We start from the raw sequence: 25,934 nt of genomic DNA, 5'->3' as shown, positions 1-25,934 counted from the left end.
ACAAATCTGGCCTTTATGGAAGAGTGGCAAGAAGAAAGCCATTGACTGGTTTAAACATGTGAAACACTGCATGTAATTTAAGGTCTAAAGGTCTGTAAACTCCAGTAAACTACATGTTTACTATGGGGCTTTTCACACTTGCCAGTTCGACCCAGGGCACAAAAAGATACGGCAGTTTTCTTGATTCATTTTTTATGTTACAAAGTGACCACATACCTTTTATAAGGTGCGTTTAATCTTGCATCCTTCTTCCGATTATAAATGTCCTTGTTCTGTTGCATTGCACACTCTTTCCACTGAATGGGAATACACAAGATCATAAATTGTGGGGCAGCAGTGTGGAGTAGTGGTTAGGGCTCTGGACTCTTGACTGGAGGGTCGTGGGTTCAATCCCCAGTGGGGGACACTGCTGTTGTACCCTTGAGCAAGGTACTTTACCTAGATTGCTCCAGTAAAAACCGAACTGTATAAATGGGTAATTGTATGTAAAAATAATGTGATATCTTGTAACAATTGTAAGTCGCCCGGGATAAGGGCGTCTGCTAAGAAATAAATGATGATAATTTAGTAAAGCAATTTTAAAATATTTTTTGGACGTAAACTATGAAAATAAAAGAAAAATCTTTCTATAAATTAGTATGGTACAACTGTATTATTAAATGTGCAGGTAAACAGTACACTATTAAACACAACCGTTTGAGCACTACAAATGCACAGAGGGCAGCAGTGTGGAGTAGTGGTTAGGGCTCTGGACTCCTGACTAGAGGGTTGTGGGTTCAATCTTGAGCAAAGTACTTTGCCTAGATTGCTCCAATTAAAGCCCAACTGTATAAATGGGTAATTGTATGTAAAACATAATGTGATATCTTGAAACAATTACAAGTTGCCCTGGATAAAAGGGTGTCTGCTAAGAAATAAAATGATTAAAAAATAAACTGCTAAATAAGTGCAGTGATGAAAATGACGCTCAGTATTAATCTGAGACTGAAAAGAAAGAGGGATTGCGGGAAAAAAAACTGTTTTAAAGTTGAAATTCATGGAGACGTAAACAAAAAAATAAATAGTTTTTTGAAAGCCTGGGCAACGAAATGAGAGTTCCCAGAATGCTGTGTGTGTTTTGTTTTTTTGTTTCAAACATCTTTTTGGAGGGATATGATTAAGTAATCTGTCTGTTTTTGGAACGGATATTTTTAAAAAGAACACTTTTTCTGTTGCGTCTGTGTTATTAATTATACGCTGTGAGGCATTTCGAAAGAGTCGCGCAGCGAGTGGATTTGCTCGGGACCGTTGTATTGTAAATTGACAATTTGCGTCTGCTGTGCTGGTTGCTGTTAGGAGCTGGAAGAGAAACGGAATGAGGATAAATACGAAAAACAAGTCGTAGTGATTCACCGAGAGAAGAAAATATACGGTTTTTTGTTTCAGGTTTTATAAAATTGGAAGAAAACAACGGATCTTATAAACGGAAACGGGACCGAAGAGGCAGATTGCTGGAGTGCAGATTGCAAGACAGTTGCTGGAGTGTAAGTACATTTTTCATGGGGAATGCGGCTACATAAACATTAAATAATGCAAATACCGCCGCCGGAATGCATCCGAGTGCATTTTTAAGGGTTTGTGAAATATAACTGTAAACGATTCGCCTTGCAGAACCATTACGACAACTCCTGTATTTTCTTTAGCGCGCTTGCTAGTGTTATGCAAGGAACAAAACCAAATTAGTTTGACAGCCCCAGACAAACTCGATCAAGCGATGCAAGGAAAACAAGACCAATTGATTAAAAACATAATTCGTTTCGGTTTGTTTTTGGTTTAAAATTATTTTTAGCGATGTTTACACTGAGCAGTCCATCTGAAATATATATAAACACAAGTCAAATAAGGCAAGCCGGTCGTATTTGTTTCGTTTTACGTTTTCATCCCGAAGTCGCTAACCCTGTAATTAACGTGTGTATGATTCTGTGTTTGTTTATTTGTGACTCTGTCTTCAGTTTTATCCTCCCTTCCTCCTCGAGGGTTCGAATCTAGACCCGTTCCATTTAAATGGCGCCAAATTATTAACGGCGCGGAGCAAGTTCATGCAAATATGAGTGCACGAGGTAGCCTGTATTAACGAGTGAGTTGCAATGTGTGGTATAGTTTAATACATGTGCTCTGTGCAAATTTGGTAAAAAGAAACCTGGACGTGCTGGCTGCTGTATTTCCCGTGCAACTGCAGCAGCAACTGAGGGAAGAGGATCTGTAGCTTTTATTGCAGCCGCGCCGAGTTTAACGAACAAAGCTCTCCATTCTTACAACTCCGCTTACTCTGGATTCACGAGGAGCCTAGCCGGGTTCAGAGCGTTTGAGTCCAGCATTAATATAAAGACGTGCGGTCTAGTGGTGATGATGAAGCCCAGCCCAGCCCAGCCCAGCCCAGCCCCAAGCCTCTGATTGCGGTGCAGGTGCGGGGATGCGCCAGGTGTTGCGTGCAAAAAGAGAGCCAGGCAGATGACTCAACCCTCTGAGATTAACCAGTTACGGTTATAATAGGGCACATGTGCAGCCCTCTTGCACAAGGATAGTGTGGAGGGCTCTGGACTCTTGACTGGAGGGTCATGGGTTCAATCCCAGGTGGGGGACACTGCTGCTGTACCCTTGAGCAAGGTACTTTACCTAGATTGCTCCAGTAAAAACCCAACTGTATAAATGGGGAATTGTATGTAAAAATAATGTGATATCTTGTAACAATTGTAAGTCTTCCTGGATAAGGGCGTCTGCTAAGAAATAAATAATAATAATGATAATATACGCTTTACAATTAGATGTAATAATTGGGACAGTATATGAGAAATAATGTAGATACAATAAGCTAAACATTTATTTAAAAGATAAAACTCAATCGCAACAAGCAAATAAAGGGTACCTGTGCCCTTAAACATGTTATTTTGCAAACGGATGCACTTCTGTTTCAAAACCTCAGTCTCATTCGCTCTTAAGCGCCTGTGTCTGTGAGGGAGTGTGTGTGTGTGTCTGTCTGTCCGTGTGTGAGTGCTTGTCTGTGTGTCTGTGTGGGAGTGCTTGTCTGTGTGTCTGTGTGTCTGTGTGGGAGTGCTTGTCTGTGTGTCTGTGTGTCTGTGTGGGAGTGCTTGTCTGTGTGTCTGTGTGTCTGTGTGGGAGTGCTTGTCTGTGTGTCTGTCTGTCTGTGTGGGAGTGCTTGTCTGTGTGTCTGTCTGTCTGTGTGGGAGTGCTTGTCTGTGTGTCTGTCTGTGTGGGAGTGCTTGTCTGTGTGTCTGTCTGTCTGTGTGGGAGTGCTTGTCTGTGTGTCTGTCTGTCTGTGTGGGAGTGCTTGTCTGTGTGTCTGTCTGTCTGTGTGGGAGTGCTTGTCTGTGTGTCTGTCTGTCTGTGTGGGAGTGCTTGTCTGTCTGTCTGTGTGGGAGTGCTTGTCTGTCTGTCTGTGTGGGAGTGCTTGTCTGTGTGTCTGTCTGTCTGTGTGGGAGTGCTTGGCTGTGTGTCTGTCTGTCTGTGTGGGAGTGCTTGGCTGTGTGTCTGTCTGTCTGTGTGGGAGTGCTTGTCTGTGTGTCTGTCTGTGTGGGAGTGCTTGTCTGTGTGTCTGTCTGTCTGTGTGGGAGTGCTTGTCTGTGTGTCTGTCTGTGTGGGAGTGCTTGTCTGTGTGTCTGTCTGTGTGGGAGTGCTTGTCTGTGTGTCTCTGTGGGAGTGCGTGCGTGTTTCTGTCTGTCTGTGTGGGAGTGCTTGTCTGTGTGTCTCTGTGGGAGTGCGTGCGTGTTTCTGTCTGTCTGTGTGGGAGTGCTTGTCTGTCTGTCAGGGTGTGTCCGTCTGTCCGGGAGTGTGAGTGGGTGTGTCTGTCGAGTTACTTCAAAGGAGGTCCTGAAAAAGCAGAGAAAGCATTCAAATGATTTCTGTTATCATTATTTTTTTTTTTTAGACAATTCACAATGCAGTATTTTAACCCTAAAGATGGTCTTTCCCCGCACAAGTTCAATCCAGTGGCTTTCTGTTTTTGCAGGCGTTGCTCAAAGCAGTAAGGAAATCTGCTGGCACAGTTGCAGCACATCACATCTCAGAAATCTGTACCGTTCCTTACAGACTTCTTCATGTTTACTGCTGCAATATGACCAGGACTTTTGTTTTCTGTTTTTATTAATTGTATTTTTCGGTGTTTATTTTTAGCTGTTTTCGAGTTTTATGTAAATCGTTTTGTTTTTTTTCGGGGCTTTCGTTTTTGATATAGTGTTCGGTTACATTCCAAAATGCTTGAGCGTTTTTTTTGTTTCCAAAATATGTCTAGTAACTGGACAGTACTGGACACTGAAGCTGTCCCTTCTTTCCTTTGCTGTCTTCCACAGTGAAATCCCTCTGGTCACGGCACATTCTTCTGGGGGTTTTGTCTGGAGGCATTTTTGTACAATTCGCTCAATTATTTTTTTAATTCCTCCCTGTCTTAACTGTAATACAGTTTTAAATCCCGCTAACAAGCCTCCATCCTGGAGGCAGCAGTGTGGAGTAGTGGTTAGGGCTCTGGACTCTTGACCGGAGGGTCGTGGGTTCAATCCCAGGTGGGGGACGCTGCTGCTGTACCCTTGAGCAAGGTACTTTACCTAGATTGCTCCAGTAAAAACCCAACTGTATAAATGGGTAATTGTATGTAAAAAATAATGTGTAAAAAAATAATGTGATATCTTGTAACAATTGTAAATCGCCCTTATCCAGGGAATAATAATAATCCTGATTGTAATCTCGTTTTAAATCTCGCAAGCGGAGTCTCCAATAGAAATGTAGGAATGTGCTGTCACTCAGTAGTTGGGGTGGGTTTAAAGTATTCAGAACGAATCAATGATAGATACAAGTCAGGAAGGCGGGACATTGCCCAGCAGCACTGGGAAATGTATTGATTATTATTTTTGTAGTAGGTTTTATTTTTTAATGGTAAAAGGGTAAAGTCAACGTGAATTGATTTACCATTTCCAGTTTTCCGGTGCTTATTGGCTATCCACCGATTTGAAATGTCCTTCTCAGCTGTATTCTGTTGTGTCATTGTCTCGGTGAAGTTGTTGGTATTGTCCAGTTCACTGGTCACTATGGCTGCTATATTTGCATTGGTTTGCATTGAACACCTCAAACCCCACAGACCGCTCTGATGCAGTCCTGTGCATCGCTGCCTCTAAGTGAAACAGAGCTGCGTTGTTGCCAAACTGTTTTTATGCATGCATGTGTTTATTTAGCAGACGCCTTTATCCAAGGCGACTTAGAGAGACTAGGGTGTGTGAACGATGCATCAGCTGCAGAGTCACTTACAACAACGTCTCACCCGAAAGACGGAGCACAAGGAGGTTAAGTGACTTGCTCAGGGTCACACAGTGAGTCAGTGGCTGAGGTGGGATTTGAACCGGGGACCTCCTGGTTACACGCCCTTTTCTTTAACCACTGGACCACACAGCCTCTGCAATTATGTTTTATTCATCATCAGCTTTCTAGTGTGTTTTTTTATAAAAACATATTATTATTATTATTATTATTATTATTATTATTATTATTATTATTATTATTATTATTTTTTATGTATTTATTTGAAACTGGTCCAGAAATCTCACACAATCTTTTTCACAAGGTGACTCACTGTGTCAGATTGCTCCTGGCTATTGACAGCTCTGGACTGGAATGATTTTGGGTCGCTCCGTCTCGGGTGTAAGCAGAACCTCACGACTTGTCTCTCAGGGTTGAGCAGTATTGGGTATCGCCCGAGCTCAGCTCTACAGGCATTGTTTGAAGCACTTCTGTGCACTCTGAGAATTGTTACAGAATACCAGATGCATGCTTTCTGTACTGTCTCTCACTCTTTCTCCTCCTATCTTTCTTTCTCTCGCTCTCACTCTCTCACTCACTCTCTCTCCCTATATTTCTCTCTCTGTCTGTCTGTCTCTCCCTACCTCTCTCTCTGTCTGTCTCTCTCTGTCTGTCTGTCTCTGTCTCTCTGTCTGTCTGGCTCTCGCTCTCTGTCTCTGTGTCTCTCTCTGTCTCGTCTGTCTGTCTCTGTCTGTCTCTGTCTGTCTGTTTTTCTCTCGCTCGCTCTCTCACTCTTATCTATCTCTCTCTCGCTCTCTATCTCTGTCTCTCTGTCTCTCTCTCTCTCTCTTTCTCGCTTTCTATCTCTCTCTATCGCTCTCTCTCTCTCTCAGCACTGTTCTGGGAGAATTGCTTTGCCTGACTGTAAACATTGGAATGCCAGCGTAGTGACTGTTTCTCTGCCCTGGGTAAATACTGAACATTCCCTCGGATCCATGGGAGACGAGGAGGACCTGTCAGGTCGAAAAAGTCCCCCGGGTCGACATTGTCTATACCTTTTAGGGTTTTGAATGCTTGAATCAGATCGCAGCGTAGTCTTCTTTGTTCAAGACTGAATAGATTCAATTCTTTTAGCCTGTCTGCATACGACATGCGTTTTAAACCCGGGATAATTCTGGTCGCTCTTCTTTGCACTCTTTCTAGAGCCGTTTTCTGTTGAAGACAGTTTCCGGAGTGCCAGGCTTTTCTTTTTGTTTTACAGTTTAGTGATCAAAAGAAAACAAAAAAATACTCATTTTAAAACCTCTGGATGTTCAGTAACGGGAGCCAACATTGTATTTATCAACCCCCGCTGCCAAACCCCGAAGCCCCCCACTCACCCCCTGCCGCTCTGTAGTCATTCCTTATCATGTAAATTTCAAACACCTGGTTTCCACATGTGGGGCTGAGCAGCCTGGCACACATGATAAGCGAGCCAGAAAAGCCGTTTCAGCACAAGCTCTTGAAACCCTCTCCCAGTCAGGAGCTGTTTAACCCTTTGAGTAGTGAGTTCTAAAATGCACTGCCGGTCCTACAGGAGTGAGAGTATCTAATGCTTTGGTGTATGATACTGTGGAGGCTGTGTGGTCCAGTGGTTAAAGAAAAGGGCTTGTAACCAGGAGGTCCCTGGTTCAAATCCCACCTCAGCCACTGACTCACTGTGTGACCCTGAGCAAGTCACTTCACCTCCTTGTGCTCCGTCTTTCGGGTGAGACGTTGTTGTAAGCGACTCTGCAGCTGATGCTTAGTTCACACACCCGAGTCTCTGTAAGTCGCCTTGGATAAAGGTGTCTGCTAAATAAACAAATAATAATAATAATGATGAGACTCCTTGAAGCATGGAGCAACACACACAGATGGGTGCCGCCCCTTCACTGTCACTTGATGTTGATGGTAAATATTCTTCGCTTATGTCTTCACTGACATCCGATTCAGTGGAAGAATTGTATTTAAATCAGAATCTGAATTCAGTGTTATTACTAATACTTCTTTCTCACTGAGCGATTTTCGCCGGTTTACAAACACTGTTGACATTTTTGTGACTGGGTTTATTATATGTAATTCAGTCAATATCTGGCAGAGGGCGCAAGAGACCAATAAAAGGTGTTACAGAAACCTAGTTTTAAAATATGATGTGATCATGGGGTTTGTAGGCTCAGTAATTCAATTTAAAGTTGCAGAACGTTCCGGTACGTTCGTACTACTCAAAGGGTTAAGCTTTAGCCCTGCTGCGCCTCTTCATTGCTGTGATCGCTGTGGGTTAGGATGCCCACAAACCCTGAACTATGCATCAGCTGCAGAGTCACTTACAACTACGTCTCACCCGAAAGACGGAGCACAAGGAGGTGAAGTGACTTGCTCAGGGTCACACAGTGAGTCAGTGGCTGAGGTGGGATTTGAACCAGGGACCTCCTGGTTACAAACCCGTTTCTTTAACCACTGGACCACACAGCCTCCAACCCTACCCTCATAGTGTGAACCGAGGGAGGTCCGGTTGATTCATTTTGACTGCAATATATTCTGATGTTTATGTGCCTTTATTAGACCGAATGCTCCCTATTGCAGTGTGAGTTTAGCCCAGAGGAACGCTGTGGAAGAGGTGACACTGTTTTCAGAGCAGGGCTGTGTTCTCCTCTGGTGGGGATGACTCGTGGTTTTTCAAGTGGCAGTCTAGCGTTCCTCTCACCACACTGACTTCCCTGCCAGGACAGCAAGCTGCAGGCGTGGCACAGAGGCGCTGGAACGGCTTCAGGCTCGGATTTTCACAGAATTTGTACTTGTGGATGTGGTTTTAATTTTTAAGCTGTAAAATAGATTGTGTTACAGGAATAGTTCATATGATGTATATAGGTCAAAGCAAGCACCTTAACGCAGACTTGCCAACAAAATTAAAGATGACAGTGTTTAAATAATTGGAATAAGAGACACTCGGAATGATTGCAGACACCATAGAAAAGTTAAGGGGGACAGAAAAAGAAAGGTGTAGCTCCTCACCCTTTTCAACTCTTTAAACGCATAGCCTTGCTGTATATGTATAGCCATGCCTCCTGCTCTCTCTCCCACTCTCTCTGTATAGCCGTGCCTCCTGTTCTCTCTCTCCACTCTCTGTGTATAGCCGTGCCTCCTGCTCTCTCTCCACTCTCTGTGTAAAGCCGTGCGTCCTGCTCTCTCTCCACTCTCTGTGTATAGCCGTGCCTCCTGCTCTCTCTCCACTCTCTGTGTAAAGCCGTGCCTCCTGCTCTCTCTCCACTCTCTGTGTATAGCCGTGCCTCCTGCTCTCTCTCCCCATTCTCTGTGTAAAGCCGTGCCTCCTGTTCTCTCTCCACTCTCTGTGTATAGCCGTGCCTCCTGCTCTCTCTCCCCTCTCTCTGTGTATAGCCGTGCCTCCTGCTCTCTCTCCCCTCTCTGTGTAAAGCCATGCCTCCTGCCCTGAGTCTCCCCTCTCTCTGTGTAAAGCCGTGCCTCCTGCTCTCTCTCCCCTCTCTCTGTGTAAAGCCGTGCCTCCTGCTCTCTCTCCCCTCTCTGTGTATAGCCGTGCCTCCTGCTCTCTCTCCCCACTCTGTGTATAGCCGTGCCTCCTGCTCTCTCTCCCCACTCTCTGTGTATAGCCGTGCCTCCTGCTCTCTCTCCCCACTCTCTGTGTAAAGCCGTGCCTCCTGCTCTCTCTCCCCATTCTCTGTGTATAGCCGTGCCTCCTGCTCTCTCTCCCTACTCTGTGTATAGCCGTGCCTCCTGCTCTCTCTCCACTCTCTGTGTATAGCCGTGCCTCCTGCTCTCTCACCCCATTCTCTGTGTAAAGCCCTGCCTCCTGCTCTCTCTCCCCATTCTCTGTGTATAGCCGTGCCTCCTGCTCTCTCTCCCCACTCTCTGTGTATAGCCGTGCCTCCTGCTCTCTCTCCACTCTCTGTGTATAGCCGTGCCTCCTGCTCTCTCTCCCCACTCTCTGTGTATAGCCGTGCCTCCTGCTCTCTCCCCACTCTGTGTATAGCCGTGCCTCCTGCTCTCTCCCCACTCTCTGTGTATAGCCGTGCCTTCTGCTCTCTCACCCCATTCTCTGTGTAAAGCCGTGCCTCCTGCTCTCTCACCCCATTCTCTGTGTAAAGCCGTGCCTCCTGCTCTCTCCCCACTCTCTGTGTAAAGCCGTGCCTCCTGCTCTCTCACCCCATTCTCTGTGTATAGCCGTGCCTCCGGCTCTCTCTCCCCATTCTCTCTGTATAGCCGTGCCTCCTGCTCTCTCTCCCCTCTCTCTGTGTAAAGCCGTGCCTCCTGCCCCCTCTCCCCACTCTCTGTGTAAAGCCGTGCCTCCTGCTCTCTCTCCCCACTCTCTGTGTATAGCCGTGCCTCCTGCCCCCTCTCCCCACTCTCTGTGTAAAGCCGTGCCTCCTGCTCTCTCTCCCCACTCTCTGTGTATAGCCGTGCCTCCTGCTCTCTCTCCCCTCTCTCTGTGTAAAGCCGTGTCTCCTGCCCTGAGTCTCCCCTCTCTCTGTGTAAAGCCGTGCCTCCTGCTCTCTCTCCCCACTCTCTGTGTATAGCCGTGCCTCCTGCTCTCTCTCCCCACTCTCTGTGTAAAGCCGTGCCTCCTGCTCTCTCCCCACTCTGTGTATAGCCGTGCCTCCTGCTCTCTCTCCCCACTCTCTGTGTATAGCCGTGCCTCCTGCTCTCTCTCCCCACTCTCTGTGTATAGCCGTGCCTCCTGCTCTCTCTCCCCACTCTCTCTGTATAGCCGTGCCTCCTGCTCTCTCTCCCCATTCTCTGTGTAAAGCCGTGCCTCCTGCTCTCTCTCTCCTCTCTCTGTGTAAAGCCGTGCCTCCTGCTCTCTCTCTCCACTCTCTGTGTATAGCCGTGCCTCCTGCTCTCTCTCCCCACTCTCTGTGTAAAGCCGTGCCTCCTGCTCTCTCCCCACTCTGTGTATAGCCGTGCCTCCTGCTCTCTCTCCCCACTCTCTGTGTGTATAACCGTGCCTCCTGCTCTCTCTCCCCACTCTCTGTGTGTATAGCCGTGCCTCCTGCTCTCTCTCCCCTCTCTCTGTGTATAGCCGTGCCTCCTGCTCTCTCTCCCCACTCTCTGTGTATAGCCGTGCCTCCTGCTCTCTCTCCCCACTCTCTGTGTATAGCCGTGCCTCCTGCTCTCTCTCCCCACTCTCTGTGTATAGCCGTGCCTCCTGCTCTCTCTCTCCTCTCTCTGTGTAAAGCCGTGCCTCCTGCTCTCTCTCCCCACTCTCTGTGTATAGCCGTGCCTCCTGCTCTCTCTCCCCACTCTCTGTGTAAAGCCGTGCCTCCTGCTCTCTCCCCACTCTGTGTATAGCCGTGCCTCCTGCTCTCTCTCCCCACTCTCTCTGTGTAAAGCCGTGCCTCCTGCTCTCTCTCCCCATTCTCTGTGTATAGACGTGCCTCCTGCTCTCTCTCCCCACTCTGTGTATAGCCGTGCCTCCTGCTCTCTCTCCACTCTCTGTGTATAGCCGTGCCTCCTGCTCTCTCTCCCCACTCTGTGTAAAGCCCTGCCTCCTGCTCTCTCTCCACTCTCTGTGTAAAGCTGTGCCTCCTGCTCTCTCTCTCCACTCTCTGTGTAAAGCCGTGCCTCCTGCTCTCTCTCCCCTCTCTCTGTGTAAAGCCGTGTCTCCTGCCCTGAGTCTCCCCACTCTCTGTGTAAAGCCGTGCCTCCTGCTCTCTCCCCACTCTGTGTATAGCCGTGCCTCCTGCTCTCTCTCCCCACTCTCTGTGTATAGCCGTGCCTCCTGCTCTCTCTCCCCACTCTCTGTGTATAGCCGTGCCTCCTGCTCTCTCTCCCCACTCTCTCTGTATAGCCGTGCCTCCTGCTCTCTCTCCCCACTCTCTGTGTAAAGCCGTGCCTCCTGCTCTCTCTCCCCATTCTCTGTGTATAGCCGTGCCTCCTGCTCTCTCTCCCCACTCTGTGTATAGCCGTGCCTCCTGCTCTCTCTCCACTCTCTGTGTATAGCCGTGCCTCCTGCTCTCTCTCCCCACTCTCTGTGTAAAGCCCTGCCTCCTGCTCTCTCTCCACTCTCTGTGTAAAGCTGTGCCTCCTGCTCTCTCTCCCCACTCTCTGTGTAAAGCCCTGCCTCCTGCTCTCTCTCCACTCTCTGTGTAAAGCTGTGCCTCCTGCTCTCTCTCCCCACTCTCTGTGTATAGCCGTGCCTCCTGCTCTCTCTCCCCACTCTCTGTGTAAAGCCGTGCCTCCTGCTCTCTCCCCACTCTGTGTATAGCCGTGCCTCCTGCTCTCTCTCCCCACTCTCTGTGTGTATAACCGTGCCTCCTGCTCTCTCTCCCCACTCTCTGTGTGTATAGCCGTGCCTCCTGCTCTCTCTCCCCTCTCTCTGTGTATAGCCGTGCCTCCTGCTCTCTCTCCCCACTCTCTGTGTATAGCCGTGCCTCCTGCTCTCTCTCCCCGCTCTCTGTGTAAAGCCGTGCCTCCTGCTCTCTCTCTCCACTCTCTGTGTATAGCCGTGCCTCCTGCTCTCTCTCCCCACTCTCTGTGTATAGCCGTGCCTCCTGCTCTCTCTCCCCACTCTCTGTGTATAGCCGTGCCTCCTGCTCTCTCTCCCCACTCTCTGTGTAAAGCCCTGCCTCCTGCTCTCTCTCCACTCTCTGTGTAAAGCTGTGCCTCCTGCTCTCTCTCTCCACTCTCTGTGTAAAGCCGTGCCTCCTGCTCTCTCTCCCCTCTCTCTGTGTAAAGCCGTGTCTCCTGCCCTGAGTCTCCCCACTCTCTGTGTAAAGCCGTGCCTCCTGCTCTCTCCCCACTCTGTGTATAGCCGTGCCTCCTGCTCTCTCTCCCCACTCTCTGTGTATAGCCGTGCCTCCTGCTCTCTCTCCCCACTCTCTGTGTATAGCCGTGCCTCCTGCTCTCTCTCCCCACTCTCTCTGTATAGCCGTGCCTCCTGCTCTCTCTCCCCACTCTCTGTGTAAAGCCGTGCCTCCTGCTCTCTCTCCCCATTCTCTGTGTATAGCCGTGCCTCCTGCTCTCTCTCCCCACTCTGTGTATAGCCGTGCCTCCTGCTCTCTCTCCACTCTCTGTGTATAGCCGTGCCTCCTGCTCTCTCTCCCCACTCTCTGTGTAAAGCCGTGCCTCCTGCTGTCTCTCCCCTCTCTCTGTGTAAAGCCGTGTCTCCTGCCCTGAGTCTCCCCACTCTCTGTGTAAAGCCGTGCCTCCTGCTCTCTCCCCACTCTGTGTATAGCCGTGCCTCCTGCTCTCTCTCCCCACTCTCTGTGTATAGCCGTGCCTCCTGCTCTCTCTCCCCACTCTCTGTGTATAGCCGTGCCTCCTGCTCTCTCTCCCCACTCTCTCTGTATAGCCGTGCCTCCTGCTCTCTCTCCCCACTCTCTGTGTAAAGCCGTGCCTCCTGCTCTCTCTCCCCATTCTCTGTGTATAGCCGTGCCTCCTGCTCTCTCTCTCCACTCTCTGTGTAAAGCCGTGCCTCCTGCTCTCTCCCCACTATGTGTATAGCCGTGCCTCCTGCTCTCTCTCCCCACTCTCTGTGTGTATAGCCGTGCCTCCTGCTCTCTCTCCCCACTCTCTGTGTAAAGCCGTGCCTCCTGTCCTGAGTCTCTTCCAGCATGCCAGTGCCCTTGGCCGCTGCACCTCGGAGACCTCTGCCCCGCTCTCCCTGTTCTGCACCAGTGGACGGGTTAATCAGGGGTTAATCAGGATTCCACGAGCAGTGCAGAGCAATGCCTGCCATTATACCGTTCTGTGCGATTTGAATGGGCAGCCTCGCCGCTTGGCTAAAAACATCGGGCCATATGCATGTATTTATCTTACTCTTATTGTATTACTTGTACTGTAACACTAGAAATGTATTTGCTTACCATTGTAAGTCGCCCTGGATAAGGGCGTCTGCTAAGAAATAAATAATAATAATAATGTTTACCTCTTAGACTCGTGTGCGTTTTGTAGCGGCGCTTCAATGCTGTGGTTATTTTTAGTCTCTTATTCATAAAGCATGTTCATCTCTGCACACGCTTCCGCCGGTAATGCAATGTGTTAAACACGGTAGGCTCCTCTTGTAAGTTCACCACAGTGTATATTTGCACTGTATTTTTACAGTTTTCCCCCATGCTTTTCTATGGTAGTAATTTACTCTGGTTTGCCATATTTTTTAATATGCTTTACCAAACCTCGCTGGCCTTTTACAATACCTTACCATAGTAATAGACATTTAAATAAAATAAGTTCTATATTGTTGTGTTTTTAAATAAAGGAGACCCAACCTCCAGCTTGCTGTACATGCGGCGTGCAGGTGTCCCTAAACAGTGAGGCACGTTTCCCTCGCAGTCTGTCCCAGGGATTGAAACCCTTGTTTGTTTTCTCTATAGCTCCGGGAGGATTAAGTTACAGGAAGGTGGTTTGTGGGTGCAGGGTGCCCCGGCAGCGTCCGTCCTTGGAGGGGACAGTGCCTCCCCTCAGTGCACACAGAGCTGCTCCTTCCAGACCATTAGCCTGCTGTGGAGGAGAGGCAGGCAGGGAGAGAGACGAACAGAGAGGCAGGCAGGGAGGGAGAGAGAGAGATGGGCAGAGAGGCAGGCAGGGAGAGAGATGGGCAGAGAGGCAGGCAGAGGCAGGCAGGCAGGCAGGAAGAGAGACTGGCAGAGAGGCAGGCAGGCCACTGGGGGAACCAGGGAGCAGGGTCTGACACACACACGCACACGCATAGAGATCTTGCCATTTCTGTCCAAAGTGTGCAGTTTTGGCTGGTACACATACAATAAGACAGGGCTGCACAAACCCAGGCCTCCAGGGTTCAATGGTATCATGAATGAATTGACAGCTTCAGATCTGGAAGGGGGTTCAGTTGGTTGATCCAGTAATTTTCAGGTGGGTTCAGGTGGAACAAGGAGCAGGAGGGCGCTGCACCTCCAGGAGCAGTGTTGTGACCCCCTGCAACGGGCTGGGCTGAGGGCTCTGTACCTCCAGGAGCAGGGTTGTGACCCCCTGCAACGGGCTTGGCTAAGGACTCTGTACCTCCAGGAGCAGGGTTGTGACCCCCTGCAACGGGCTTGGCTAAGGACTCTGTGCCTCCAGGAGCAGGGTTGTGACCCCCTGCAACGGGCTGGGCTGAGGACTCTGTTCCTCCAGGAGTAGGGTTGTGACCCCCTGCAACGAGCTGGACTGAGGACTCTGTTCCTCCAGGAGCAGGGTTGTGACCCCCTGCAACGGGCTGGGCTGAGGACTCTGTACCTCCAGGAGCAGGGTTGTGACCCCCTGCAACGGGCTTGGCTAAGGACTCTGTACCTCCAGGAGCAGGGTTGTGACCCCCTGCAACGGGCTGGGCTGAGGACTCTGTTCCTCCAGGAGCAGGGTTGTGACCCCCTGCAACGGGCTTGGCTAAGGACTCTGTACCTCCAGGAGCAGGGTTGTGACCCCCTGCAACGGGCTGGGCTGAGGACTCTGTTCCTCCAGGAGTAGGGTTGTGACCCCCTGCAACGGGCTGGGCTGAGGACTCTGTACCTCCAGGAGCAGGGTTGTGACCCCCTGCAACGAGCTGGGCTGAGGACTCTGTACCTCCAGGAGCAGGGTTGTGACCCCCTGCAACGGGCTGGGCTGAGGACTCTGTTCCTCCAGGAGTAGGGTTGTGACCCCCTGCAACGGGCTGGGCTGAGGACTCTGTACCTCCAGGAGCAGGGTTGTGACCCCCTGCAACGAGCTGGGCTGAGGACTCTGTACCTCCAGGAGCAGGGTTGTGACCCCCTGCAACGGGCTGGGCTGAGGACTCTGTTCCTCCAGGAGCAGGGTTGTGACCCCCTGCAACGAGCTGGGCTGAGGACTCTGTACCTCCAGGAGCAGGGTTGTGACCCCCTGCAACGGGCTGGGCTGAGGACTCTACCTCCAGGAGCAGGGTTGTGACCCCCTGCAACGGGCTTGGCTAAGGACTCTGTACCTCCAGGAGCAGGGTTGTGACCCCCTGCAACGAGCTGGGCTGAGGACTCTGTTCCTCCAGGAGCAGGGTTGTGACCCCCTGCAACGAGCTGGGCTGAGGACTCTGTACCTCCAGGAGCAGGGTTGTGACCCCCTGCAACGGGCTTGGCTGAGGACTCTGTACCTCCAGGAGCAGGGTTGTGACCCCCTGCAACGAGCTGGGCTGAGGACTCTGTACCTCCAGGAGCAGGGTTGTGACCCCCTGCAACGGGCTTGGCTAAGGACTCTGTACCTCCAGGAGCAGGGTTGTGACCCCCTGCAACGGGCTTGGCTAAGGACTCTGTACCTCCAGGAGCAGGGTTGTGACCCCCTGCAACGGGCTGGGCTGAGGACTCTGTTCCTCCAGGAGTAGGGTTGTGACCCCCTGCAACGAGCTGGACTGAGGACTCTGTTCCTCCAGGAGCAGGGTTGTGACCCCCTGCAACGGGCTGGGCTGAGGACTCTGTACCTCCAGGAGCAGGGTTGTGACCCCCTGCAACGGGCTTGGCTAAGGACTCTGTACCTCCAGGAGCAGGGTTGTGACCCCCTGCAACGGGCTGGGCTGAGGACTCTGTTCCTCCAGGAGCAGGGTTGTGACCCCCTGCAACGGGCTTGGCTAAGGACTCTGTACCTCCAGGAGCAGGGTTGTGACCCCCTGCAACGGGCTGGGCTGAGGACTCTGTTCCTCCAGGAGTAGGGTTGTGACCCCCTGCAACGGGCTGGGCTGAGGACTCTGTACCTCCAGGAGCAGGGTTGTGACCCCCTGCAACGAGCTGGGCTGAGGACTCTGTACCTCCAGGAGCAGGGTTGTGACCCCCTGCAACGGGCTGGGCTGAGGACTCTGTTCCTCCAGGAGTAGGGTTGTGACCCCCTGCAACGGGCTGGGCTGAGGACTCTGTACCTCCAGGAGCAGGGTTGTGACCCCCTGCAACGAGCTGGGCTGAGGACTCTGTACCTCCAGGAGCAGGGTTGTGACCCCCTGCAACGGGCTGGGCTGAGGACTCTGTTCCTCCAGGAGCAGGGTTGTGACCCCCTGCAACGAGCTGGGCTGAGGACTCTGTACCTCCAGGAGCAGGGTTGTGACCCCCTGCAACGGGCTGGGCTGAGGACTCTACCTCCAGGAGCAGGGTTGTGACCCCCTGCAACGGGCTTGGCTAAGGACTCTGTACCTCCAGGAGCAGGGTTGTGACCCCCTGCAACGGGCTGGGCTGAGGACTCTGTACCTCCAGGAGCAGGGTTGTGACCCCCTGCAACGAGCTGGGCTGAGGACTCTGTTCCTCCAGGAGCAGGGTTGTGACCCCCTGCAACGAGCTGGGCTGAGGACTCTGTACCTCCAGGAGCAGGGTTGTGACCCCCTGCAACGGGCTTGGCTGAGGACTCTGTACCTCCAGGAGCAGGGTTGTGACCCCCTGCAACGAGCTGGGCTGAGGACTCTGTTCCTCCAGGAGCAGGGTTGTGACCCCCTGCAACGGGCTGGGCTGAGGACTCTGTACCTCCAGGAGCAGGGTTGTGACCCCCTGCAACGGGCTGGGCTGAGGACTCTGTACCTCCAGGAGCAGGGTTGTGACCCCCTGCAACGAGCTGGGCTGAGGACTCTGTACCTCCAGGAGCAGGGTTGTGACCCCCTGCAACGGGCTGGGCTGAGGACTCTGTACCTCCAGGAGCAGGGTTGTGACCCCCTGCAACGGGCTGGGCTGAGGACTCTGTACCTCCAGGAGAAGGGTTGTGACCCCCTGCAACAGGCTGGGCTGAGGACTCTGTTCCTCCAGGAGCAGGGTTGTGACCCCCTGCAACGAGCTGGGCTGAGGACTCTGCAGCGGAGATCTTGTTTCTGAGCTTTTTCAATGTAATTTCCACACTGAATAACCCTTATAAAAGTTTACCACAGTATTTTTGCAGTTTGACTTTTCCCATGGTTATACTATGCATATACCATAGTATACCCTGATTTGCCATGTCTGTTTATTTTATTGAGATATATATATATATATATATAATGTATGATGCAGCATTCATTGTTTAATCAATAATGAAATTGTGTTTTCCAGGTTCGTGAGGGTGTGTCTGTTTCTCCCACCCTGTAATCTCGCACCACCATGAGCTGGGGCTTCCTGACACAGCTGCTTGAGGAGATCCACAACCACTCCACCTTCGTGGGGAAGCTGTGGCTGACCGTGCTCATCGTGTTCCGCATCGTGCTGACGGTCGTGGGCAGCGAGTCCATCTACTACGACGAGCAGAGCAATTTCGTGTGCAACACGGCCCAGCCGGGCTGCGAGAACGTCTGCTACGATGCCTTCGCCCCGCTCTCCCACGTGCGCTTCTGGGTCTTCCAGATCATCCTGGTGGCCACGCCCTCCGTCATGTACCTGGGCTACGCCGTGCACAAGATCGCCCGCAGCGAGGAGGGGCGCGGCTGCCGGCAGGGGGGCTTCGGCTGCGACAGGAAGCAGAGACGCAAGCTGTTCGGGGCGGGCAGGAAGCAGCACCGCGGCATCGAGGAGACCGAAGAGGACAACGAGGAGGAGGACCCCATGATCTACGAGGAGCCCGAGCTGGAGAGACGCAGCGATGGGAACGGCGCCGCGGCGCTGACCAGGACCACGCCGGAGAAGGCAGGGCGGCACGACGGGCGGCGGCGCATCAAAGAGGACGGGCTGATGAAGATCTGGCTGATTCACGATGTCCTGCGCAGCAAACGCCAGCCCCCCGAGGAGGGGTACCAACTCCCCCAGCCCCCCGGGGCCCCCGCCAGCGCCCCCTACTCCTACCCCTTGACCTGGAACACCCCCTCCGGGCCTCCCGGCTGCAACATCGTGGTGATGCCGGAGCAGATCCCCTACACCGACCTCAGCAACACCAAGATGGCCTGCAAGCAGAACAAAGCCTACATCATGCAGGAGGAGCAGCGAGAGAAACCCACCGCTCAGCACAGGCTGGAGGCTGCCATCCAGACCTACACCCAGAACCACCACAGCCCACACCACCAGCACCAGGACATCTCCAGCGCAGCCAAGGACAAGAAGAAGCAGCACAAGCCCAGCTCCAGCAGGAGGGGAGCCAGCAGCAGCAAGTCCCTGGAGGGGAAGTCCTCTGTTTGGATTTAGAGACCGCGAACGAGCAGACTCTTTCATTTCTTTTTTTTTTGTTTTACAGAAGGATCTCTCCATTTTTGGGACAGGGATTGGGTAAAGAAAATTGGGGAGGGGGAGGGGAGAGGGGGAGGAGAATAAAAAGGAACTCTGGTTAGCGTTGCAATGATGAGAAACTAGCTCCAGTAGTTATTGGATTCTAACATGTGTAAACGCCTTTTTTGAATCTCTTTGGAGTCCTGCCCAGGGATGGCAGTGGTCTCTACCTCTCGACGGGGGCCATGTTTCAGGGAGCAGGACAGCGGAGCTACAGGTTTGGAGACCTAGACCCTGTTTGCATTGCAAAGACTCAACACAGAGTCACTGCTCCTGGATCTTTATAAAGACTCAACACAGAGTCACTGCTCCTGGTTCTTTATAAAGACTCAACAGAGTCACTGCACCTGGATCTTTATAAAGACTCAACACAGAGTCACTGCTCCTGGATCTTTATAAAGACTCAACACAGAGTCACTGCACCTGGATCTTTTATAAAGACTCAACAGAGTCACTACACCTGGATCTTTATATGGACTCAACACAGAGTCACTGCACCTGGATCTTTATAAAGACTCAACACAGAGTCACTGCTCCTGGATCTTTATAAAGACTCAACACAGAGTCACTGCACCTGGATCTTTATAAAGACTCAACACAGAGTCACTGCACCTGGATCTTTATATGGACTCAACACAGAGTCACTGCACCTGGATCTTTTATATAGACTCAACACAGAGTCACTGCACCTGGATCTTTATAAAGACTCAACACAGAGTCACTGCACCTGGACCGTTATAGTTAGTTTGTTGGTTTATTTGTTAAATCAGCCTTATGACTTATGAGTTAGCAAGTTTTTTTTTTTCTTTGAGGATATTGAAGGAAAAGAAAACTTTGCTGATATTATTATTGTTCTAGATTTGTACATACTGTATATGTACACGCAGTACCTTACTTTGATCATTTCCATTAGTTTAAAAAAAAAAAAACATTCTTACTGGTATTTTCCGGGTATTTCCAAGGTTTTTCGGTGCAGGGGTTTGGGGAAATAAAAGGCTGTGAGTGCTGTTTCCCACAAAGTGCCTTACCTGCAGATACAATCAAAGAGAATAGATAGAAAATGCTACTCATCAATGTCAACGCTGTCATTGACCTTCTACAGGGATGGCAATAAAACTCCCATTGCACAGCGGTTTGATCCGTTCCTGCTTTTACTGTGAGTTTAATAAGACACACCTTATTACCTAAGCTAATCATCCTTGTTGAAAATCCTGGAGTGGGTGAACCTGCTATGCAATAGCAGTCTTATTTTCATCCCAGCTGGATATTGAGGTCTGTTCACTGTGTTGAAACGTCAGCAGTAACCAGCCGGCACATACCGGCTATGCTGTCCTCGTTGGAATTTACTGTTTCGGAGGTCTGGTTCCTTGGCTGTCTTATTGTAAGAGGGGGGAGGGGGAGCTTCAAAACACCCGTTTAAGCCTTGTTAAAGAGACTTCTTAGTCCTGGAAGTCTCGTTTCTTTAACCAAACTTAAGCCATCTGCTCATACACTCATGCACGGGTATGCAATAACCTTTATTAAAAGAACTCAGCTGACCTGTGAATTCAGGCAAATCAGTGCACTTGGCACATAGCCGAATTACCCTTGTCATGTCAGTGTTATCTGAATAGTGAGTATTGCCTAAACAGAATAAAATAACACTGTTGCATGACTTTTTGACCCTCCTGTGTTTCCTGTACAACAGAACTGCCCTGCCCTTGTCCAACAGACCAATAGAAATGCTTGGAACTGTCAGTCTCAGAGTCCCGTTAAGCCTGGTGGTTACTGAGATAGCACAGTGACTGCCCTGTGCAGAACTACGCTGTCCTCGGCTCAGAAGCGTGAGAACCGAGGAGCGATGCGACGGTACACTGAGGTTCCAGGAACATACGTCTTGCGGGATGCAGGGTGGCTTTGTATGATGTGTTTGAAAGTTGAAAGATGTATTTTCTTCTTTTCTGTGTTGCAGAATTGGGTATGCTTTTATTGGTATTTTTTTTATGGAATATATAAAGAAAAAAGAATTAAAAAGCTTTGTGTGGACCTTTTTACTCTTGGTTCTGGTCAGATGAAGTTTAACCTCTTCCCTTCTTCAGAGAGGGCAGCGGTTTTCAGATTCGAGTCGATAGCACAAGGGAAGCTATGTGGTGATCACATTGACCCCTGTGTACTGCTGTGAAGCTGTAGCACCCCACAAACCATGCTATAGAGGGGTAGGTGTGTGTGTGTATCTATATATACAGTCCACACTATACCAAAGTGCTTAAAGCTGCCATAGTGATTCTTGTGCAAATAGAGCACAGAAAGGCAATGGAGTGTCGAGCAGTCCACCTCACGGGGATTCAGAGCCCTGCTCAATCCCAGCTCCTCGTTGGTTCCCTCAGCTCCACAGTTGATGCTGATTGGTCATGGCTCAGAGGGGGTGGGCGCTGTCTGCTTGTGTCCGTGCCCTCAGCTTTGATGATTGAGATACCTAGAAGGAGCGATGCAAAGCCTTCCCCTCAAGATGCATTACAGATGAGAGAGAGAGAGAGAGAGAGAGAGAGAGAGAAGAAAATTGTCAAACCAGAAACACAGAGAGCCAAACAATATCGAACTGAGACTCAGCTACTGCAAGGCTCTGAAACAATACAAACACCTTCTCAATAAGAAAAGAGAAGAACACGTGTCCAAACAATTATCCCAAATTGAAGAATCCATAGAGCAAAATTCCTTTTGGGAACTATGGAACAAATTAAACACATCAAAAACTAGTCACGAATTGGCAATCAAAAATGGTAACATTTGGAAAAATTACTTTGATAAACTTTATCAAGAATTAGACGAAAACAAATTAAATCCAGACCAAAATTCTATTTAAAAAAAAACTAAACAAATTTGAAACCATAATCAAGGACAATCAGAACCCACTGGACTTCCTAATAACAGGACCAGAGCTAAAAGAAAAGCTCCAAGCCCTCAAGCCCAGGAAAGCCTGCGGGCCCGACAGCATCATAAACGAGATGCTGAAACACAGCAGCCCCAGGATGCAGGAGGCCCTGCTCAAAGTATTCAACCTCATCCTGGCTGAGTATTCAACCTCATCCGCACCCCGGCATCGAGGAGACCAAAGAGGACAACGAGGAGGAGGACCCCATGATCTACGAGGAGCCCGAGCTGGAGAGACGCAGCGATGGGAACGGCGCCGCGGCGCTGACCAGGACCACGCCGGAGAAGGCAGGGCGGCACGACGGGCGGCGGCGCATCAAAGAGGACGGGCTGATGAAGATCTACGTGATGCAGCTGCTGGCACGCACCTCCCTGGAGCGGGCTTCCTCGGGGGGCAGTACGCCCTGTACGGCTTCGAGGTGTCCCCCGCCTACGTGTGCGAGCGCAGCCCCTGCCCCTACAAGGTGGACTGCTTCATCTCGCGCCCCACCGAGAAGACCATCTTCCTGCTCATCATGTACGCCGTCACCCTGCTCTGCCTGGTCCTCAACCTGTGGGAGATGCTGCACCTGGGCTTGGGCACCATTCACGATGTCCTGCGCAGCAAACGCCAGCCCCCCGAGGAGGGGTACCAGCTCCCCCAGCCCCCCGGGGCCCCCGCCAGCGCCCCCTACTCCTACCCCTTCACCTGGAACACCCCCTCCGGGCCTCCCGGCTGCAACATCGTGGTGATGCCGGAGCAGATCCCCTACACCGACCTCAGCAACACCAAGATGGCCTGCAAGCAGAACAAAGCCAACATCATGCAGGAGGAGCAGCGAGAGAAACCCACCGCTCAGCACAGGCTGGAGGCTGCCATCCAGACCTACACCCAGAACCACCACAGCCCACACCACCAGCACCAGGACATCTCCAGCGCAGCCAAGGACAAGAAGAAGCAGCACAAGCCCAGCTCCAGCAGGAGGGGAGCCAGCAGCAGCAAGTCCCTGGAGGGGAAGTCCTCTGTTTGGATTTAGAGACCGCGAACGAGCAGACTCTTTCATTTCTTTTTTTTTTTGTTTTACAGAAGGATCTCTCCATTTTTGGGACAGGGATTGGGGAGGGGGGAGGGGAGAGGGGGAGGAGAATAAAAAGGAACTCTGGTTAGCGTTGCAATGATGAGAAACTAGCTCCAGTAGTTATTGGATTCTAACATGTGTAAACGCCTTTTTTGAATCTCTTTGGAGTCCTGCCCAGGGATGGCAGTGGTCTCTACCTCTCGACAGGGGCCATGTTTCAGGGAGCAGGACAGCGGAGCTACAGGTTTGGAGACCTAGACCCTGTTTGCATTGCAAAGACTCAACACAGAGTCACTGCTCCTGGATCTTTATAAAGACTCAACACAGAGTCACTGCACCTGGATCTTTATAAAGACTCAACAGCGTCACTGCACCTGGATCTTTATAAAGACTCAACACAGAGTCACTGCACCTGGATCTTTATAAAGACTCAACACAGAGTCACTGCTTCTGGATCTTTATAAAGACTCAACAGTCACTGCACCTGGATCTTTATAAAGACTCAACACAGAGTCACTGCTCCTGGATCTTTATAAAGACTCAACAGAGTCACTGCACCTGGATCTTTATAAAGACTCAACACAGAGTCACTGCTCCTGGATCTTTATATGGACTCAACACAGAGTCACTGCACCTGGATCTTTTATATAGACTCAACACAGAGTCACTGCACCTGGATCTTTATATGGACTCAACACAGAGTCACTGCACCTGGATCTTTATAAAGACTCAACACAGAGTCACTGCACCTGGATCTTTATAAAGACTCAACACAGAGTCACTGCACCTGGATCTTTATAAAGACTCAACACAGAGTCACTGCACCTGGATCTTTATAAAGACTCAACACAGAGTCACTGCACCTGGATCTTTATAAAGACTCAACACAGAGTCACTGCACCTGGACCGTTATAGTTAGTTTGTTGGTTTATTTGTTAAATCAGCCCTATGACTTATGAGTTAGCAAGTTTTTTTTTCTTTGAGGATATTGAAGGAAAAGAAAACTTTGCTGATATTATTATTGTTCTAGATTTGTACATACTGTATATGTACACGCAGTACCTTACTTTGATCATTTCCATTAGTTTAAAAAAAAAAAAACATTCTTACTGGTATTTTCCGGGTATTTCCAAGGTTTTTCGGTGCAGGGGTTTGGGGAAATAAAAGGCTGTGAGTGCTGTTTCCCACAAAGTGCCTTTCCTGCAGATACAATCAAAGAGAATAGATAGAAAATGCTACTCATCAATGTCAACGCTGTCATTGACCTTCTACAGGGATGGCAATAAAACTCCCATTGCACAGCGGTTTGATCCGTTCCTGCTTTTACTGTGAGTTTAATAAGACACACCTTATTACCTAAGCTAATCATCCTTGTTGAAAATCCTGGAGTGGGTGAACCTGCTATGCAATAGCAGTCTTATTTTCATCCCAGCTGGATATTGAGGTCTGTTCACTGCGTTGAAACGTCAGCAGTAACCAGCCGGCACATACCAGCTATGCTGTCCTCGTTGGAATTTACTGTTTCGGAGGTCTGGTTCCTTGGCTGTCTTATTGTAAGAGGTGGAGGGGGAGCTTCAAAACACCCGTTTAAGCCTTGTTAAAGAGACTTCTTAGTCCTGGAAGTCTCGTTTCTTTAACCAAACTTAAGCCATCTGCTCATACACTCATGCACGGGTATGCAATAACCTTTATTAAAAGAACTCAGCTGACCTGTGAATTCAGGCAGCCTACTTTCTCAGGCTGAGGTCTCATAAGGAGCAGCTAATAGAAAGTGTAGTGTGGCTGTGATGCAGTCCTCAGGGTATAGAAAATGCATGCAGGGTGAGTCAGAACCCCTGACAAGCTGTTCAGAACAAAAAACGAGGGACAGCGGCCCTGCGTCACGGGGATTTGAGACGCTGTACTCTTGTGTGTGTTTGTTGTTTTTTTAATGTTCGTATTTAGTGGCATGTTATATATCACGGCACTCTGAAGAATTATATAGCTTCAGTTCTTGCTTTGCAGAGACATCTGCTGGTCCAAAGTGGTAGTGCAGTTTTATTTGCTTCAGTTTTTGATTGCCACTGTGGCCAGCAAGACTCTGAAATGTTCTGCAGCCCGGTTATTTTATATATATGTCAGTGTTATCTGAATAGTGAGTATTGCCTAAACAGAATAAAATAACGCTGTTGCATGACTTTTTGACCCTCCTGTGTTTCCTGTACAACAGAACTGCCCTGCCCTTGTCCAACAGACCAATAGAAATGCTTGGAACTGTCAGTCTCAGAGTCCCGTTAAGCCTGGTGGTTACTGAGATAGCACAGTGACTGCCCTGTGCAGAACTACGCTGTCCTCGGCTCAGAAGCGTGAGAACCGAGGAGCGATGCGACGGTACACTGAGGTTCCAGGAAGATAGGTCTTGCAGGATGCAGGGTGGCTTTGTATGATGTGTTTGAAAGTTGAAAGATGTATTTTCTTCTTTTCTGTGTTGCAGAATTGGGTATGCTTTTATTGGTATTTTTTTTATGGAATATATAAAGAAAAAAGAATTAAAAAGCTTTGTGTGGACCTTTTTACTCTTGGTTCTGGTCAGATGAAGTTTAACCTCTTCCCTTCTTCAGAGAGGGCAGCGGTTTTCAGATTCGAGTCGATAGCACAAGGGAAGCTTGTATAGCTATGTGGTGATCGCATTGACCCCTGTGTACTGCTGTGAAGCTGTAGCACCCCACAAACCATGCTATAGAGGGGTAGGCGTGTGTGTGTATCTATATATACAGTCCACACTATACCAAAGTGCTTAAAGCTCCCATAGTGATTCTTGTGCAAATAGAGCACAGAAAGGCAATGGAGTGTCGAGCAGTCCACCTCACGGGGATTCAGAGCCCTGCTCAATCCCAGCTCCTCGTTGGTTCCCTCAGCTCCACAGTTGATGCTGATTGGTCATGGCTCAGAGGGGGTGGGCGCTGTCTGCTTGTGTCCGTGCCCTCAGCTTTGATGATTGAGATACCTAGAAGGAGCGATGCAAAGCCTGCCCCTCGAGATGCATTACAGATCCGAGAGAGAGAGAGAGAGAGAGAGAGAGAGAGAGAAGAAAATTGTCAAACCAGAAACACAGAGAGCCAAACAATATCGAACTGAGACTCAGCTACTGCAAGGCTCTGAAACAATACAAACACCTTCTCAATAAGAAAAGAGAAGAACACGTGTCCAAACAATTATCCCAAATTGAAGAATCCATAGAGCAAAATTCCTTTTGGGAACTATGGAACAAATTAAACACATCAAAAACTAGTCACGAATTGGCAATCAAAAATGGTAACATTTGGAAAAATTACTTTGATAAACTTTATCAAGAATTAGACGAAAACGAATTAAATCCAGACCAAAATTCTATTTTAAAAAAAACTAAACAAATTGGAAACCATAATCAAGGACAATCAGAACCCACTGTACTTCCCAATAACAGGACCAGAGCTAAAAGAAAAGCTCCAAGCCCTCAAGCCCAGGAAAGCCTGCGGGCCCGACAGCATCATAAACGAGATGCTGAAACACAGCGGCCTAGGATGCAGGA

At 49.8% G+C, this 25,934-nt stretch overlaps 1 pseudogene; it reads left to right on the top strand.

The window, feature by feature from the left end:
- The first annotated feature begins 1,339 nt into the window (after positions 1–1,339).
- Positions 1,340–22,347, top strand: LOC131702712 (gap junction gamma-1 protein-like; annotated as a pseudogene).
- The last annotated feature ends 3,587 nt before the right edge of the window (positions 22,348–25,934 follow it).

The sequence above is a fragment of the Acipenser ruthenus genome, chromosome 30 (assembly GCF_902713425.1).
Source record: "Acipenser ruthenus chromosome 30, fAciRut3.2 maternal haplotype, whole genome shotgun sequence".
Classification (NCBI taxonomy): Eukaryota; Metazoa; Chordata; class Actinopteri; order Acipenseriformes; family Acipenseridae; genus Acipenser; species Acipenser ruthenus.
Note: the sequence above shows the minus strand (reverse complement) of the source record. Positions and strands in the feature narration are given on the sequence as shown.